This window comes from Coenobita brevimanus, chromosome 8 (assembly GCF_032717465.1).
Source record: "Coenobita brevimanus isolate Jiangsu-jjx chromosome 8, ASM3271746v2, whole genome shotgun sequence".
Classification (NCBI taxonomy): domain Eukaryota; kingdom Metazoa; phylum Arthropoda; class Malacostraca; order Decapoda; family Coenobitidae; genus Coenobita; species Coenobita brevimanus.
The window spans coordinates 27,675,201-27,693,497 of NC_136961.1; positions in this window are offsets into that span (position 1 = coordinate 27,675,201).

The window sequence follows — 18,297 nt, forward strand, 5'->3', positions numbered from 1 at the left end:
TTGTCATGAAGGGAATAAACTAGAGGAGTTTCAGTGATATTCATTATTATTGTTATATTGTATTTATTCCATATGCTTGTTGTGTGAAATAAATAAGTATGAGTATTATATATATATATATATATATATATATATATATATATATATATATATATATATATTGTTACATAGCCTATGATTTCATCATTTTTTGTATAATTCTAACGTACAGTATGCTGCATGTTTGATCACGAGCGTCTTCTACCTCACTCCCCCCTTCTACCCTAGTAGTAGAGTAAGTCATTCTTTCTGTTGTTCAGAGCAGGATTGTCAACTCTTTGTCCCCTATGGCTTCATTTGCGCATCCTTCTTACATGTTGTATCAAGCTCTGCTGGCCCCTATATAATGAGCTCAGTCTCTGCATTGATTGCCACTTAGATCTTCTCCTCATTTTGTTCACATCTCTGTCCTCCCCTGTACAGTTGTTATTATTTTTGTGAGTGCTCAGGAAGTCTCCAACCATCTAGCTGCTGTGTAATTTGAGTATAACTGTTATTGCATTTTTTCTTGTACTGTATAGCATGGGGTGTTGGTTCGTGGGCCTGGTGAGGTTTTTGTGATTCATGTGTTTTAGGTGTCAGCCATTATTAATAATATTTTGTATCTGTAATAATATATCTTGCATTCACTGAGCATTATCCGGTTTTCTCATTTTATCAGGGCTGACTTAGATAAATTTACTCTTGCTAGTTTCGTGTTAATAGCGGCTATTGCAGTTAACCATATATTTAACCTGTATTTTGCCATTACATTATCCTTTGAGTCCTGAATGTTTAGTTGTTAGTTTGAGCATTAAACTTTAACTTGTAATTTTACCTAACTCTTTTGTTTCGAACCTGGAACTTTGCGGGACAGTTTTCTCTGTTCCGTAACATAAATTTGATGACCTCTTATCAGGATATTCAGGATATTATCATAAGGATATTGCTTGATATTTTGTGACTGTGATTTATTCATGATGTCTACTATTACTACGCTTGATGAAGTCAAAGATTTTTTGTCAAATGTGCAAACAGTGTGTGATGTAGAAAACAGAACAAAGAATGAACTTAAGCTTGTTGCTCAACAATTGGGAATTGCTGTTCGCTCTCATCATTCTAAAGATCAAATTGTTGACATGATTAATGAAAGCTTGTTTAATGTAACTCCTCCAATGAGCAAACGCAGATTGAATTAGCTAAGTTACAGCTAGCCCTGCAGGAGGCTCGTGCTAAGGAGGCTGAGGCTAAGGAGGCTGAGTGTCAGGCTCGTATTCAGGAGGCACAGGCACTGGCTCAGGCACAAATTGAACTAGCTAGGATTCAGGCAGACCATGAGTATCGCATGAAACAATGTGGAACTGGATCATCTAGCTCTGATGATTTTGATGTGGCTAAAAATGTTAAACTTGTCCCTCCTTTTAATGAATCTGATTTAACAAAGTATTTTCAGTTGTTTGAGAGGGTAGCTACAGGTTTTAATTGGCCCAAAAAGTATTGGCCAGTACTCCTTCAAACTGTTCTCACTGGTAAAGTTCAAGTAACTTATGCATCTTTGCTTCAGGATCAATCTGATAATTATGAGGTAGTTAAGAGCTTGATTCTTAAGGCCTATGAGCTTGTTCCTGAAGCCTATAGAGTAAAATTTAGGACAACTTATAAGCAAGATAAGCAATCCCATGTTGAGTATGCAAAAATAAAAGAAGATCTGTTAGAGCAGTGGTTAAATTCTAAGAATGTGGATTCTGATTTTGGTAAATTTAAGCAGATGATTTTGCTGGAGGACTTCAAAAGGTGTATTAATAATGATGTAAGCCTATATCTTGATGAGAAAAGAATAGATAATTTGTCTGATGCTGCAGTTTTAGCTGATGAATATGTTCTCACTCACAAGAGATATTCTAAAGAAAAAAGGAAAGCTGAGAGTAAGTACGTTGCCTCTACTCAGAGTACAGGTAACAGGAAAGAGAATAAAGATGATGTTTCTCAGGAAGTAAATACCGGCTTCACCTCTAGATTTCAGAAAAGTAAATGTACTTATTGCAGTAAGGTTGGTCATACTACGGAGAAATGTTTCAGGAGACAGCGTGATGTGAACAAAAAGGAGTCTTTAAATATTCAGTCAATTGGTCTAGTGTCCACCCTTGAGAGTTCCCAGAATTCTTTAACTGAGTTAACTGAACCTGGTTTGAGGGGTAAATTAATCATTCTACAAAGCTCGCTTCTAATTGGATAAAATCGTTTCAACTGACCTCTTCTGTGACCTTGGCATTTGACTGATTCTTCCTAAAACTGAATCACTTTATCCTTGCCTTGCCCTGATTCCCTCCTTTGAATTTGGTCTATATCGGATAAAAACTATTTATGTTGACCATGCCGTCTAACTTTCTACGAAGTAGCCTATGGTCGAGATCTGATCAAAAGTGTTTTAGTTATATGGTTCATACATAAACACATGGGCCGAAATTTGACCTTGCCCTGTGACGTTAACGTCTGATCGAGTGTTCTCAAAATTTAATACATTTGTTCTTGCATCACCCTCAATATTTCCATTAAGTCTGAATAGAATTTTAAACATTTTTTAGCTGACTATGCTGGGTCAGTTTTTGTCTTATCATTGTTATCTTGACCTTTTTTTAACCTATCGTTAATAATACACTTTTATCTGCCCCTCAACACTCCCACTAAACTTGGTTTTGAGTTTTGAGTTCTATGCTATGGGATAAAACTCTTACTCTCCTCCTTTCTTTTTCTTCGCATATTAATCACATCTTGGGGAACCTATATTTTGGAAAATTGACCACTTTTCATCACGTAAATTTACATACACTGTACATATCGGAGGAAATGGCCATCGGGGATATGCTCAGGGTAAATTGCCAATGAATAGATTAAACCTACTTAGCCATTTTGTTGCAGGTGCAGAGCGTTGGTGGAATTCGGACTGTATGACAGATGGATGAGGTTCTCGCTGGCTAACACCTCGTCCTGCCTCAACACGCCCAAAACCATCACCGTCACCAACGTCCTGTCTCTCAGCAACTTTAAGGTAACAAACCATCCTACTGGATTAAAGAAGCAGAGAATAATAGCAGTCACACTGGGCCAGGTACTTATTTTTCACAGCATGCTCCCCTCACCTACTACAGTATGTTTGCAAACTTTTGAATGCCATATTTCATAATTCTCTTGGCCACTTTTTTGTCCTTTACACATTTTGTGTGTGTTTTTGTTATCTTTTATACATTTTAGTTTGTGCATTCGTTATCTTTTACACAGACATCCGTTATCACTGTTAAATTCAAGCAACCGCTTATGTTATCTTTCATGCATTCTTCTGGCAACTTTTATCCTTATACATTCTTATGGCATCTTTCATTATCCTTTAAATATTCATCCGTGTGCTCTTCTTATCTTTTATTCTTTCTTGTGTGCGCTTTTGTTCTTATAATACTTTCTTGTGGCTGCTTTTATCTTTTATACATGCTTTTATCCGCTCTTGTCTTTTATACATTCTTGCGTCCATTTTCTGTATCTTTTATAAAACTCACATACAGTAATTTACATCAGTAACAGAATATTCGTCAGAAGCAAAGAATGCTTTTCCGGGAATAGAAAAGAATTGGTAACAAAAAGGAAAACTTGACTGCCAAGCATAGAGCTAAAAAAGGAGGCATATAGGGCAAAATTGGAATCTCAAAGACTTACTGGATAACCTATATTCTGTTGAATAAAAGAACATGGTATGTAAGGTGGTAAATCAGATGAAAAGGGAAAACGGAGATATAAGTGGGAAGAGTGGGAAGAATGATGAAGGAAAGGGAGTGGTGGACAATGACGAGATTAAAGATATCTAGAGAGAGCATTATAACTGGTTGTTGAATGAGGAGTTTGACTGGAACAGAGACGGTGTGGAGTCAACAGATTCAGTGTTTGGCCCGTGACCTTTAATTGATGCTGCTACTGTGAATAGGGCATTGGGCAGGATGCAGTTGGGGAATGTGACAGGTGTGTCTGTGTTGACTGCTGAAATGCTGAAGGCCTCAGAAGATACATGAGTGGGTTTAGTTACTAATTTGATAAATACGATTGTATGTGAGTGTGTAGTGGTAGGTGGGGCACCCATCATCCACCCACTTAGTGTAGTGGTACTCTGTTATTAGGGTAGCTCTACACTAACTGGCAAGCCAAATGATTTCCTGTAAACCAGGAAAGCATTTACAACACTGGGTGGTAACCTTATAACCAACCGACACATGTTTGCTACGTGATAGCAAGTGGGATGGCGGAGGGTTAGTCCCCCTCCCCGGAGAGCAACTAAATAGAAATACGAACAAGAAGCCTCGGACCAGGACTGACTAAAAGATGATGACTAAGGACCGAACAAAGGACATGATATGGATAGCGACGTGGAATGTAAGAGGTGCCAATGATGAGATGAATGAGAGAGATTGTCCAGGTGCTTGAGGGTCCGAAAGTGGATGTATGTGGATTAACTGAAAGTAAATGGAGAGGAGAGATTGTGAGATGAGAGTATGAATGGGGTATATGTGCAGAAGTAGGTGAGAATGAGAGGGCAAAAGAAGGAGTGTACTTTGTTGTGAATAACAGATGGAAGGAGAATATAAGACAGTACGGATCAGTTGACTCAGGGACTGTGAGTAAGATTGAAGGTTGGACTACAAATCTGGACGATTGTGTGCGTGTGTGCACCAACGCAATATCGTGCAAGCAGAGTGAGAGAAGAGTTCTGGACAAATGTAGAAGTGTGCATGGAAAAGTTTCAAAGGAATGGGAGAGTGTTTTTCATTGGTGATATGTATGGTACTGTAAAATAGGGAATGTGAAGGTAGATGGAGTAGTTGGTGAGTGGGGTGTGCCTGTTGAGATAGATGAGAATGGCGGTGCTTAAGTGGACATTTGTGCCGGGAGGGGGTTGGTGATAGCCAATACCCTCTTCAGGCACAAGATGATCCACAGGTATGCATAGCGAGTGATGAGAAGGGTGGGTGGTCAACTGAATGAAAGGAAGGCAATGATTAATTATTTGTGTGTGGATGAAAGGATGCGAAGGTATGTAATGGGTACAAGAGCATATAGAAGTTGGGGGAGTGGACTTTCTGACCAATCAAGGTCCAAGTAAAATGGAGAAACAGAAGAAGAGGAGGACGGGAGGAAGGAGTAGATACAAGGAGAGTGGAAAGGTTACAAGAGGATGAGAAAAAGGCAGAATATAGGAATGAAGTGGAGGAGCAATTGGGTAAATATGGATTGGAGCAGATGGGGGACGTGGAAGGTGTGTGCAAGATAATCACAGAAGAAATACGTGCAGTATGTGGGGTGGTGTGTGGGGTGAAGAGAAGATGAAAGAGGGTGTAGGGAGCAGCATGGTGGAATGAAGAGGTGAGACAGGCTGTGGCACAAAAGAAGAAAGTATATAATGAATGGATGAGAAATAGGGGCGTGGAAGAAAATGAGAGATGGAAGAGAGAGTTATATGTAGAAAGGAAGAAAGAAGTGAAAAGATTAGTAAGAGAGAGTAAGAAGAGAGTGGATGAGGAATTTGGAAGGAATTTGAGTGTAAAGTTGAGGGACTGTAAGAAAATGTTCTGGAGAGAGATAAAGAGAGTTAGGCTAATCTGGGTGGCAATGAAATTAGTCGGGCAGTGAAAGATAATAATGGTAGATTACTAGTGGAGAAGGGAGAAAAAGTGAGCAGATGGAGAGGACACTTTAAGAAATTGTTGAACATAGAGAATGAAAGTAATGTGAGTATAAGTGGCTGGGGAATGGCTGAGAAATGGAGGGAGGTGAGAAGAAAGGAAGAAATCAGTAGGATGGAAGTTGTGGAAGCAATGAAGAGAGTCAAAATGGCGAAAGCCCCAGGAGTTGATGGAGTGTGTAGTGAAATCCTGAAGCATAAGGGGGAGATAGTTGTAGAATGGATGTGGTAGATGTGCAGATTGGCCTGGGAGGAAGGTAGAGTCCCGGAGGATTGGAAGTCACGTATAGTTATTCCTTTGTACAAAGGAAAAGGGTGAAAAAGTGTGTGTTAATCATAGGGGCATTTGTCTTCTTAGTGTAACAGGAAAAGTATATGGTAGGATACTTACTGACAGAGTTAGGGAAATAACAGAGGAATTAGTTGGAGAAGAACAGGGAGGATATTGGAAAGGAAGATTTTGTGTAGATTAGATATTCATTCTTAGATCATTAGAGGAAAATTTTCCAGAGAAGGGAAAGAAGTTGTATGCAACCTTCATGAATTTGGAGAAAGTTTATGACATGGTGGATAGACAAGGATTGTGGAAAATATTAAGAATATATGGAGTAGATGGGAAGTTGTTGAATGCTGTGAAGAGTATGTATGAGGGTGCTAAGGCTGAAGTGCGTGCAGATAGTGAACTGAGTAAATTTTTCTATTTGTAGGTTGGGTTGAAACAGGGATGTCATGTTTCCATGGTTGTTTAGTCTGTACATGGATGGGGTTATTAAAGAGATACAAGGTAGGGCAGTGGATGTTGGAGTGGCCCTAATGGAAGAGGACAGTGTTTGGAAACTCCCTGTAGTGTTGTTTGTAATTGATACTGTGTTGTTAAGTGAAGACGAAGGGGAGTTGCAAGGCTTGATGGATGAGTTTGGGAGAATGTGTAAGAAATGGAATCTAAAGGTGAATGTAGGGAAGAGTAATGTTATGGTCTTTGGGAGAAGTGAAGTCAGTGAATGTACAGTGAGGTTGGATGAGGAGGAAATGGAAAATGTGAGTACGTTCAAGTACTTAGGTAGTGCGATGAGTAAGGATGGAAGTTTGGAGGGTGAAGTGCTTGAATGGGTACAACAAGGAAGAAAGGTTGCTGGTTCCTTGAAAGCAGTGATAAGAAACAGGGAAGTGAGCATGGAAGTGAAAAAGTTACTACATGACAGTAATGTGATACCAACTCTCACGTATGGAAGTGAAACTTGGACCATGTTGAAGGGGACAAGTCAAGAGTGAGAGCAGTGGAAATGAATTATTTGACAGGAGCATGTGAAGTCACATGGAGAGACAGACTGACAAATGAGGATGTGAAGGAGCCATGTGGTGTGGATGTGGATGTGATAGGAAACGTTAGGAGAAACAAAATGATGTGTTTTGGGCATGTGGAAAGGATGGAGAGTTAGAGATTGACGAGAAGAGTGTATGTTAGTGAGGAGGAGAGGGAGAGAGGGAGGGGGATGCTAAAGATGAGATGGAGGGATGGAGTGCTGAAGTATATGAGAGAGGGGGGTGTGAGCTGGGAGCAGGGTAGTGAAATGGCAGGGGACAGGGCGACGTGGAGGCGATTTATTTATGGCCACCCCGTATGGGATTAAGGAATCTGGTAATAGTTAGATACTGTTGTCTCTGATGATGGCTGAAGTGTGTGATTGTAAATGTATACAAAGGAAAGTTGATGCCCTAGAAAGAGAAGTTATAAAGACATGAAACTTTTGCGCCGGATAATGAAGGTAATGGAGAGAGTCCTGGAAGGTATGATTAGGGAAGAGTGAATACCGCTGAGATGCAGTTCGCGTTTATGCCAGGCAAAGGGACCGCTGATGCCTTATTCACTGTTTGACAGCTTCAGGGAAAAAAACATAGGAAATGAAATGAAGCTGTACTTTGTTTTTGGTGATTTGGGCAATGAGAAAACTTGGAATCAAGGAGTGGCAAGTTAGAGTGGTTTATGTCTATTTATGTGGGTGCTCACACCCAGCTGACAATGAACAGTGATTTGAGTGATGAGTTTTCTGTGAATGTTGACGTGCTTCAGGGGTCAGTCTTGAGGTCCTTGCTGTTTGTCATGGTGCTTGAAGCTCTCTAACAAGACTTCATAAATGTATTCCCATGGGAGGGTTTGTATGCCAATGACTAGATGTTGATTGCAGAAAATGAAAGGGGGGCAGGGGAAAGGTTTAGGAAATGGAAAATCGGAATGGGGCACAAGGGTTTGACTGTAAATGCAGATAAAACAAAAGTGATGATATCTAAGGCTGGTGGCAGTACTGTCAAGGCAAAGGGAGAGTCTCCATGTGTGATTGCCACAGGGGTGTGTGAAGGAACTCCATATTGGGCAGTTTTTGTGATAAGTGGATGCATAAGAGGTGTAATGGTATTAGAGGTAGACAGAGATAATGCTGATTTCGTGTGTGAGGGGTGTCGGGAAGAGCGTGTAAGGAATGTCAGGCGTGAAAGTATTGATCATCCTGGTGAATCTCTTGAGTGTGTGGAAGAGTTTTGCTATATGAGGGTCATGTTTTGTGCTGGAGGGGGGCTGGACCTAGCTCTGTGGTTAGGGTAAGGATTGGTTGGAGGAAGTTCAGAGAGATGTTGCCTCTCCTAGCACTGAGAGGGCTCTCCCTCCGTGCTAAGGGATATTTGTATGCAGCATGTGTTGCGGGTGTAATGTTGTATGGTAGTGAGATCTGGGCAATAGAGGAAGAGGATATTCGCGGGCTCATACATACAGAAATAACTATGATTAACCCTTTAACCGCGGGTGTCATTCCAGAATGACATCAACAAAACTGGACCAAACCGCGGGTGTCATTCTGGAATGTTCGTGAATATTTTGAACACCGCGCGTTTTTCCTGTGCGCAAATTGTCTCACGCAAGAGTAGCTGTCGAGTTCTTTCACGCCAGCCATCCCACATCTCCCTCCTCCCACCCCAAGGGGGCCCCCCCCACCCCTGCCCTGACACGCATCAGTCAGTATCTGTCCAGCTCTGTGCGTGATAATGGCGCTCCGTCCCGACTCATCGTCGCTCGCTTCCTCCTCGCAAATGATTAGTGCTAGTGTGCCTACAACCTCTACACCGGTGAAGGAACTGCCGACGGCGAGGCAGAAGGGGTTGAGCACTCCAGAAATTAGAACAGAGCTGGACAAAACTGTAAGTACAACTCTGGATTGTGGCAGTGAGAGTGATACACTTACAGCAAGTAGTGACAATTTTGCAGTGATTGGTGGTGAACCCTTTACCAATGACAGTGACAGTGATGAAAGTGAGCGTGTAGTTTCCCCCCCACCACCCCCAACTTACTCTGGGAAAGGGAAGGCGCCTATGGGAAAAATTGGTGTTGCACGTGGGAAGGGAGTGAAGCGCAGACTTACGTCTCCTACACCAGGACCTAGCAAACATTTCCCACCACTTTCCCGTTCCCCTAGCCCTATTGCCCTCACATCATCTTTATCTTCTGCCGTGCCCTCTCCTCAGTCTACATCATCTGAGGAATATGAATTCCCAGAGCCTGCACAGCGAGGGAAGGCAGGCCGTGCAGGCCGTGCAGGCAGGGTAAGCAGGGCAGGCCGACCTAGAACAAAGGGGATGCGTGGCAGTTGGAGGGCAAAGCTGGGCGATAAGCGAGGTGATAAGCGAGATGATAAGCGGGGAAGAAAGGGTCAAATTTCACCACTCACCAGGTCAGAAACCCCCCCGCTTGCCCCCCGCTCAGCTCCCTCACCCTCGCCACCCCCTCACTCACCACCCCCGCACTCACCACCCCCGCACTCACCCTCCTCCCGCTCGCCTCCTGCCTCACCTCCTGCCTCACCCATTGCCTCCACCTCAGCTCCTTCTCACGGGGAAACGAGTGCAATGCGACCTGCCACTTCCACTGAACCACCCACAGGGAAAGTTGATGCATTTGTTTGGTCTGACGGTGCAGATTTTCAGCCACACAATCTGCCGTTTGATATGACAAATGCTGGAATACAGCCTGCCTTTCCATGCAATGCGGGAGATGATTTAGTTGACTACTTCCTGGCCTTCATGGATGACGAAATCGTGCAGCATGTCAGCGATGAGATCAATAGGTATGCAGCTCAGTGTGCAGCAGAAGGGCTGGGACCTATTGGCTCACCAAAGCAAGTGTCGTGGTTGCCTGTCGGGATCAGAGAGCTGTATGTGTTCTTTGCACTGATGTTCTTGATGCCCCATATCAAGAGACATGAGTTGGAGGAGTACTGGCTCGTGGATGACATTACTTCTCTCCCAACATTCGGGAAGTATATGTCACGGGATCGATTCTGACAGCTGCTAGGATACCTGCACTTCGCTGACAATGGAAACCCGTCCCAAACTGACCCTTTGTGGAAAGTGAGGGATTTTCTCAACAGGATTAGGGATCGATTTATGCGATTTTTCCGTCCTATGCAGAAAGTCGTCATAGACGAATCCCTGGTATTGTTCAGAGGACATCTCAAATTCATGCAGTATATCCCCAGCAAATGCCACCGCTTTGGGATAAAGTTCTTTGTGCTGTGTGACTGTGAGACGGGGTATATCCTTGATTTCGTCATCTACTCTGCAAGCACAATGGACGTGAACAGGAAAGACCCCCTTGGCTTCTCTGGCTCCATTGTAAAAGTGCTGATGGAGAGGTATTTTGGTGGGAATCATGTGCTGTACACAGACAATTATTAAACAGCACCGAAACTCTCCAAATACCTGGCTGAACACGGCATTGGCACTGTTGGCACTGTACGGAGCTATAGGAAAGAGTGGCCAAGTTTCCCAGAAACTTCATCCTCATCCAAGGGAGATGTGCACCTGAAGAAGTCAGACAAGCTTATAGCGATCAGGTGGCATGACAAGAAGGTCGTGAATATGATCAGCACCATCCACAAGGGGGAATTGCAGAGAACTGGGAAGGTCAGCTACAGGATGGGAGAGCCAATCATGAAGCCTGATGCCGTCATTGATTACAATGTGAACATGAGACTTGTTGATAAGTCTGATATGATGATTGGCGAAATAGACTGTCTCAGGAGAAACACCCAATGGTACAGGAAGGCTTGCCTGCACATGCTCGATATGTGCATGCTCAATGCCTTCATCCTCTACAAGACACAAGTCGGGGGCATAAGGCAACCATCCCTGAGACAGTTCTCCAAGACTGTCGTGCAGCAGCTGCTTGCACGATTTGGTCAGGTGACGGCATTGATCCCGAGGCGACACTCTGACACACAACCTGACCGTCTTGAGTGCCGCAATTACATGAGCCGGCACCAGCTTGTGAAATTGCCTCTTACCGCAGGTGGCAGGTTGTCACAGGGCCGCTGCAGAGTATGTCATAACACCACACGGAGGCCTCGAACGAGAAAAATGAGCACACACCAGTGCCAGGAATGCCAAGTCGCTCTCTGTGTGACTCCGTGCTTTGCCGAGTACCACTCTCTGAGTAAATACTGAAAGTGACAGTGATATACAGTGATGCGACGGTGACGTGCTTTACCAATAATTGTATAATGGATAATGTGGTAATAAGGGATATTTTGCCTAGAAAAAATGTAAATATTGGCCAGTATAATAAGTGATATTGTAATAAGAGAATCTGCGGCACTTGTGTAATTCTGCGGCACTTGTGTAATTCTGTGATGCGACAGTGACGCAATATAGTAATAAGTGCAGTGTAAATATAATGTATATTGCCCAGATTATATGTAAAATAATATTAGAAGTTAGAAATAATGAAAACATCACCGCTAACCAAAGTCAGTGAGTGGGTGAAGCCGCAGTGAAGTGAGGGCGCAGCCGCAGTGAAGTGCCTTTCACCTACCTCAGTGAACACAGAGTGGGTGTTTATCGTATGTGCAGTGTTCATATATGTTTATATTACTATTATCAGAGAGTGGTTGGCATTTGGTACTGGTGTGTGGGGTGTAAAATAGTGATTTTACACCCCTCACTTCTAACGGCACTGCCCGTCCTGTGAAAGTCAACAAAGTCATGAAACCTATGTCAATGGAAAGCTGAAGGTTAGTACTTTCTAATGGTACCTTATTTTTTTCTCTAGCTTTATTCTGTGCAGAGTTATTAAGGTTTAAAGGTTTCTTTACATTTAGTTGAAACCCCCGCGGGAGAGGACAGTCAGGCCAAAACAATGCCTGCGGTTAAAGGGTTAAATGGATGTGTAATGCGTCCTTGAATGTGAGGCTTGGGCAGGGGCTAGGTTTACGATTGAAGAGTAAAGAGAAAGGATAGGACTGGAGTGTATTGGTGTTGTGATGAGGAGGGGTAGACTGAGATTGGTCTGGGGATGTAGAGAGGATGGAGAATGACCGTTGTTGTGTAAAAGTGAGAAGTCTTAATACTGGGGATAGCTTTGTGTGAGGCAGTATCATCTGCAAACTAGAAAGCACTCAAGGAGCGCGTACCTCCACCAATGCCATTGCCATTACAAGGGTTCCAGATCCGGATCCGGATCCACCACAGATTTAATCAATTCTTTCTTGGTCCATGGTCCACCTTTTCACAAAATTTCATTGAGATTCATTGAGATCTTTTGAATATATTGTGCTGGATACTCCGGATCCGATCCGGATCCGGCCCAAAATATAATTGTTTATTCCTGGGTTATGGCCCACCATTCCACAAAATTTCATCAAAATCCGTAAATAACTTTTTTAGTAATCCCGGATCCAGATCCGTGGAATTAGGATCCGGATCCAGATCTATCTCAAAATTTAACAAATTCTTTCTTTGTCCTTGGCGTACCTTTTCACAGAAATTCATTGAGAACTTTCTGAGGTATTGTGCGGGACACTCCGGATCTGGTCCAAAATTTATTAAATTCTTCGTTGGGCCATGGCCCACCCTTCCACAAAATATCATCAAAATCTGTTTATAACTTTTTGAGTCAACCGGCTAACAGACAAACAAACAGACAAACAAACCAGTGCGGGGCAAAACACAACCTCCTTGGCGGAGGTAACAACAGTAGACTACAGGAAGTTTCCAAATGCTGCCCTCTCTCATTAGGGCAGCTCCAGCATCCACTGCCCTACCTGGTATCTCTTTTATAACCCCATCCATATACAGCCTGAACAACGATGAGGGCATGACACATCCCTGTTTCAGTGCACCATTCAGATAGAAAAATTCTCTCAGTTCACTATACATTTGCACTGCAGCCTTAGCACTCTTCATAGCATTGAACAGCTTTCCATTTACTCCATACATTCTTTTTATTTTCCACATTCTCTGCCTATCTGCTCTGTCATATGCTTTCTCCAAATCCATGAAGGCTGCGTACAGCTCCTATCCCTTCTCTACAAACTCTCCCACTTAAGACTAAGGATGACCATCTGATCTACACAACCTCTTCCCTTTCTAAAAAAAAAAAAAACAGTTCTTCACCAACTAATTCTTCTGATATTCCCCTAACTCTGTCAATAAGTATCCTACCATTTACTTTTCCTGTTGCACCAAGAAGACAAATGCCCCTATGATTACCACACACTTAATTTTCCCCTTTTCCTTTGTATATGGGAAGAATTATACCTGACTTCTAATCCTCCTGGACTCTATCTGCCTCCCAGGCCAATCTGCACATCTTTCATATCCATTCTGCTACTACCTCTCCCCCAAGCTTCACATTTCACCACACACTCCATCAGTTCCTGGGGACTTTATGCATTTTGACTTCTCTCATTGTTTCCACTCCTTCCATCATACTGATCTCTTCCTCCCTTTTCACCTCCCTCCTTCTCCCAGTCATTTCTCACCCACTAATACTCGCATTACTTTCATTCTCTATGTTTAACAGTTCCTTAACCCGCTGCATGCCAGCTATTTTTAGCCATATGGGTCGCCCTAGTGCCGGCCATTTTTCAACTTTTTTTTTTTTTTTGGGCTAAAAGTATGGATTTTGATGTGGAAACAACGAATGTCACCATTAAAATGCTCACTGAGGCTCGGAAATGAGTTTTATTGAGTCCTGCATGCTCGTATACAGGTATAGCCGCTCTCTTACGCTCAACACGATGGTGAGAGAAAGCAGTTTTCTATGTAAGGTATACTCAGGTAATTATGCTGGGCAGGTAGAGCAATATTCACTACAATTTTCCGATTACTTATTACTTCAACATCTATCACAATTTGCATGTCTTTCTCACTGTGAATGCATTATCTTACACTTACTTGAAGACAGGTACAACCTTGCTTCATTACATACAATCCTGGCACTTACAAGAAGGTATTTACAACTTGACTTCACAATATAGTCCTTACACTTACAAGATAATATTTACAACTTACACTTACTTGAAAATATTTACAATATGCCTTCACTATGTACACTCGCTCCAGAAAGTATCGGTGCACTGTGGGTCCGATGTCATCCAGAATGATTCGACCATGTGGCAATGATAGCCCGTTAATACCTGTATATATTATAACATTTACGGTCATTCTCTACTCATCATGAAGGACACAAGAGGTATCTGATATAGCAGTCATTTATCGTCAGAGATGCCTGCGTGTGGGAGGACAGAACCGCAATTTCCAGTTTCCTTTGTTCCGTGTGTCATTATATTTAACACATAGTCTGCACCGATACCTTCTGGAGCGAGTGTACAGCACTGGGTGAGGCACACAGGCAGAGTGAGTCAGAGCAAGCGTGAAGGGGGGGGGGAGCGAGTGAGTGTATGGCCTTGACAGCCTGGGAGATAGGAAAGGAACAGTTACCATACATGCCTGCCAATTTTTACCCACGAATCTTGAAAAATGCGGTCACAGTGAATGTTCTTATTTTAGACCGTTTTAAAACAGCACTGGCACTGACTGCAGAATTATGTCAGACCGTTTTAAAATGGTCTGTCATAAATAGCTGGTTTTCTCAACCAGCTCACTTATTCTCCATTCTCCACTATCAGTCTTTAATTTTTATCTTTCTCCCCCTTGCTAACTTCTTTATCACCCTATCTAACTCTCTTTAACTCCACCTAGATCATTTTCTTACATTTCATCCACTTTACACACAACTTCCTTCCAAATTCCTCCTCCTCTCTCTTCTTACTCAACCTTACCAATCTTTTCACCTCTTTATTCCTCTCTGCTTATAACTCTCTCTTCCGTCTCTCAAATTCCTCCATGTCTCTACTTCCCAACCACTTATTATATGCTTTCTTCTTTTTTACCATAGCTTGTCTTGATTTTCACTCCATCAGGCTGTTCCTTACACCGCCTCTTGTGTTCCCTTTGCTCCACACATCACCTCACGTGCTGCACAAATTTCTACTGTGAATATCTTGCATTCACCTCCCACTTCCCCCATCTCCTCCAAATTATATTTACCCAATTGCTCGCCAGTTCTCTCTTATACCTTGTTTTTTTCCCCACCCCCTCGTAACCTTTCTACCCTCATTATATGGTCTACTTCGTCCTGTCCTTCCCTCCTTCTGTTCATCCATTGCATTTGTACCTTGACTTTCACCATCACCAAGTGATGGTCAGGAAGTCCACTCCCCAACCTCTGTATGCTGTTCCATCCATTACATACCTTTTCATCCTCTCTTACACACACACACACACACACACACACACACACACACAAACAAAATCAATCAATCATTCCCTTCCGTCCCTCCAGTTCACTGCCCTACCTTCTCATCATTAGCCACGTATATCAGTGAATCATTTTTTGCCCTCCCTGCATAAATGTCCATTAGAGCATTACCATTCTCATCCACTTCTACAGGCACACCCCACTCACCAACTGCTCCATTCATATTCCCTACTTTTCCATTCATATCTCCAGTCAAAAACACTCTCTAATTCCTCTCAAACTTTTCCATGCTCGCTTCCACATTTGCCCATAATTCTCCTTTCAGTCTGCTTCTTTGACCTTGTTGGTGCATACACAGATGCAGTCGCCCATGTCTGTATTCCTACTTTCAATCTAACCCACACAGTCTTTGAACAAATTGAACCATAATCTCTTTTATTCACCTTCTATCTCTTGAACACAACAATAAATACACAATTTTTTGCCCTCTCATTATCATCACCTCCCACGCATATACCCCATCCATAATCTCTCTCTCACACCTCCTCCCCATTTAGCCTGAGTCAATCCACATATGTCTACTTTTCGACCCTCAAGCACCTGGACAATCTCTTTTTCACCTCATCATTCACACTCCTTACATTCCATGTTGCAATTTGTACATATCCTTTGTCCAGTCCTTGGTCGTCACCTGTTGGTCTGTCCTGGTCTAAGGTATTTTGTTTGAAATTTTGATTAGTTGTTTTCCGGGGAGGGGCACTCACCCTCGCCCAACCCACTTGTTGGCATGTAGGGAACACGGGTTGGTTGTTTATTAGGTTACGACCGAACATATTAAATGATTTCCTGGTTTACAGGAAATCTTTTGGTTTGTTGTTCAGTGTAGAGTTATCCTGAAATAGAGTATCACTACACTGAGAGGGTCATGGGCACCCCCACTGGTCACATATTCTTAAAATGAAATATAACATGAAACTATATTAAGGTTCTGTACACGGCTTCATTTTGTATACACATGTATTGTGCCTTCAATATTGCATGCTATACAGTTGATAACAAGAGAATAGGTGAACACTTCACACGAAACAATCTGACACTGCAAACGATGGCTATTGCAAATTCCCAGAATATTCTACCCCATCAGTTGCTTTCTTAACCCGCTGTGTCCCATCAACAATGGGTACATCAGAACTTTTTTTCATGCTGACACCCATCAACGTACCGGTATGTTCTCCAATTGCGAGGTCCGTCATTTGCATATATTTCATGTTTTGTGGGTGGTTTTTGGTAGGTATAGGTAGGAGACCTTCCCCTACCCACTGCCCGATAGCGACACTGCCTGAAGCCGCATGACACCCCCTTCCCCGCACACCATTGTCTCGGCAAATCACCTGTTAACGTGTCATGCCACGGTCTTTTTGACAACGAAATTCAAGGCAAGAGTAATTCCCCATTCAATGACGATGTGGAGGACAATGATTACGTGGCGACAGAGGAAGAAATGAGCAGAAGTGATGAGGAGGTAATGTTGCCAAGGAAGGTGTGGTATGTTGATGTGTTCAGTGAGTGAAACTGCTTATATCGCCTATATTATTGTGTGAAAAACATTATATTCTTGTACTACATATGAGTTCATGCCAAATGAACAAATATGTACCTATTATGAGTGGTTTGCAATAGTTACCACTACCAGAGAAAACGTGATAGCAGCAGCGCGGCTCCAGAGAAGACAGTACCTGGTTTTCAAAGGGACACATGTATAACTCACTTATAAGCTCAGTAGAGCACTTTATTGGTATTTTTCAATGTTTCTCGTTAAAAGCGGAGGTTTGAGCCAAAAAAGAACTTTCGAAAATCTGCCGGGGTTTGGGAGGGGGTCACTGATGAAAAATCAGCTGGGAGGCGGCGAGTTAAGAATGGCATATATATTGTTTGCTTGGTATTTTCTAGTCCGTATTGTTATTTATAGTTCATGTATTCTGATGATAGCAGATATCTAACCACAGATATCAGAAACTATAATAATGAAAGTAGGATGTCATCATGCCCCATTTCCGTGGGCCTTTTTCATTTTAAGCCATTGCACAGTCTCCCAGAAAAAGTACCGGCCCCCTGGAGCCAAAGTTTCTGAAATGCACACAATGTGACATGCATGGCAGGTTTGATAGGGTTGGTATTTTTGACAGTGCTCTGCAACTTTCTGTTGTCGTAGACCTCATAGTAACCATATATGCAGCATACTACTTACTCACATTTTAGATAACAAACTAATTTTTTATTCCGTATGTACAGCCACTACTGTTACTTGTAGGCAGTGCTATTTAGACACTTTAGATAATGTTTGCTGGGATGTCAAGGTGCAGTATAACGTCCCCATGGTTCTATGAACCAAGCTAACTGTCGAATTGCTTGGAACACAGAATATAATTAATCAATATTATCTACTGTCGCATTCATCAGCAAGTGATGAAGGGTGTATTAAAATACCATGACAGATAACAGTGCTCCACAAATGTTAAAAAATTGTTTTTATGGGAGGTAATATTTGCTGTTTCTTGTGGATTTTAATGAGCTGAATTCAAGCATGACAGTGACAACAGTTGATTGGCTACTGTATCTAAGATATTCAGTCTTTTATATTTCACATTTATGTCCATATTGCCGACAGTACAGTGTTAATCACATATTTCAAACCAGTGCATTTCTAACTGTTAGTGATATGTTTACATGAATATATTTGATGTGCCATGTATATAAAAGAGTTATTATGTATCAGTGGATAGTTCAGTAACTACTCAGCTTCTGCAATGCACTTATGGGTTTATCTCTTGTATTCATGAAAATGGAGCATCCCTGATCACTGGTCACTGCCCAACAATAGTCCACAAGAATTGATGGGCTCCATTTGCCTTGATGCCGTTTCTTCATTGCAACAATACCCAGTGAAATCGCTCGTCATGCTTGTTGCTCA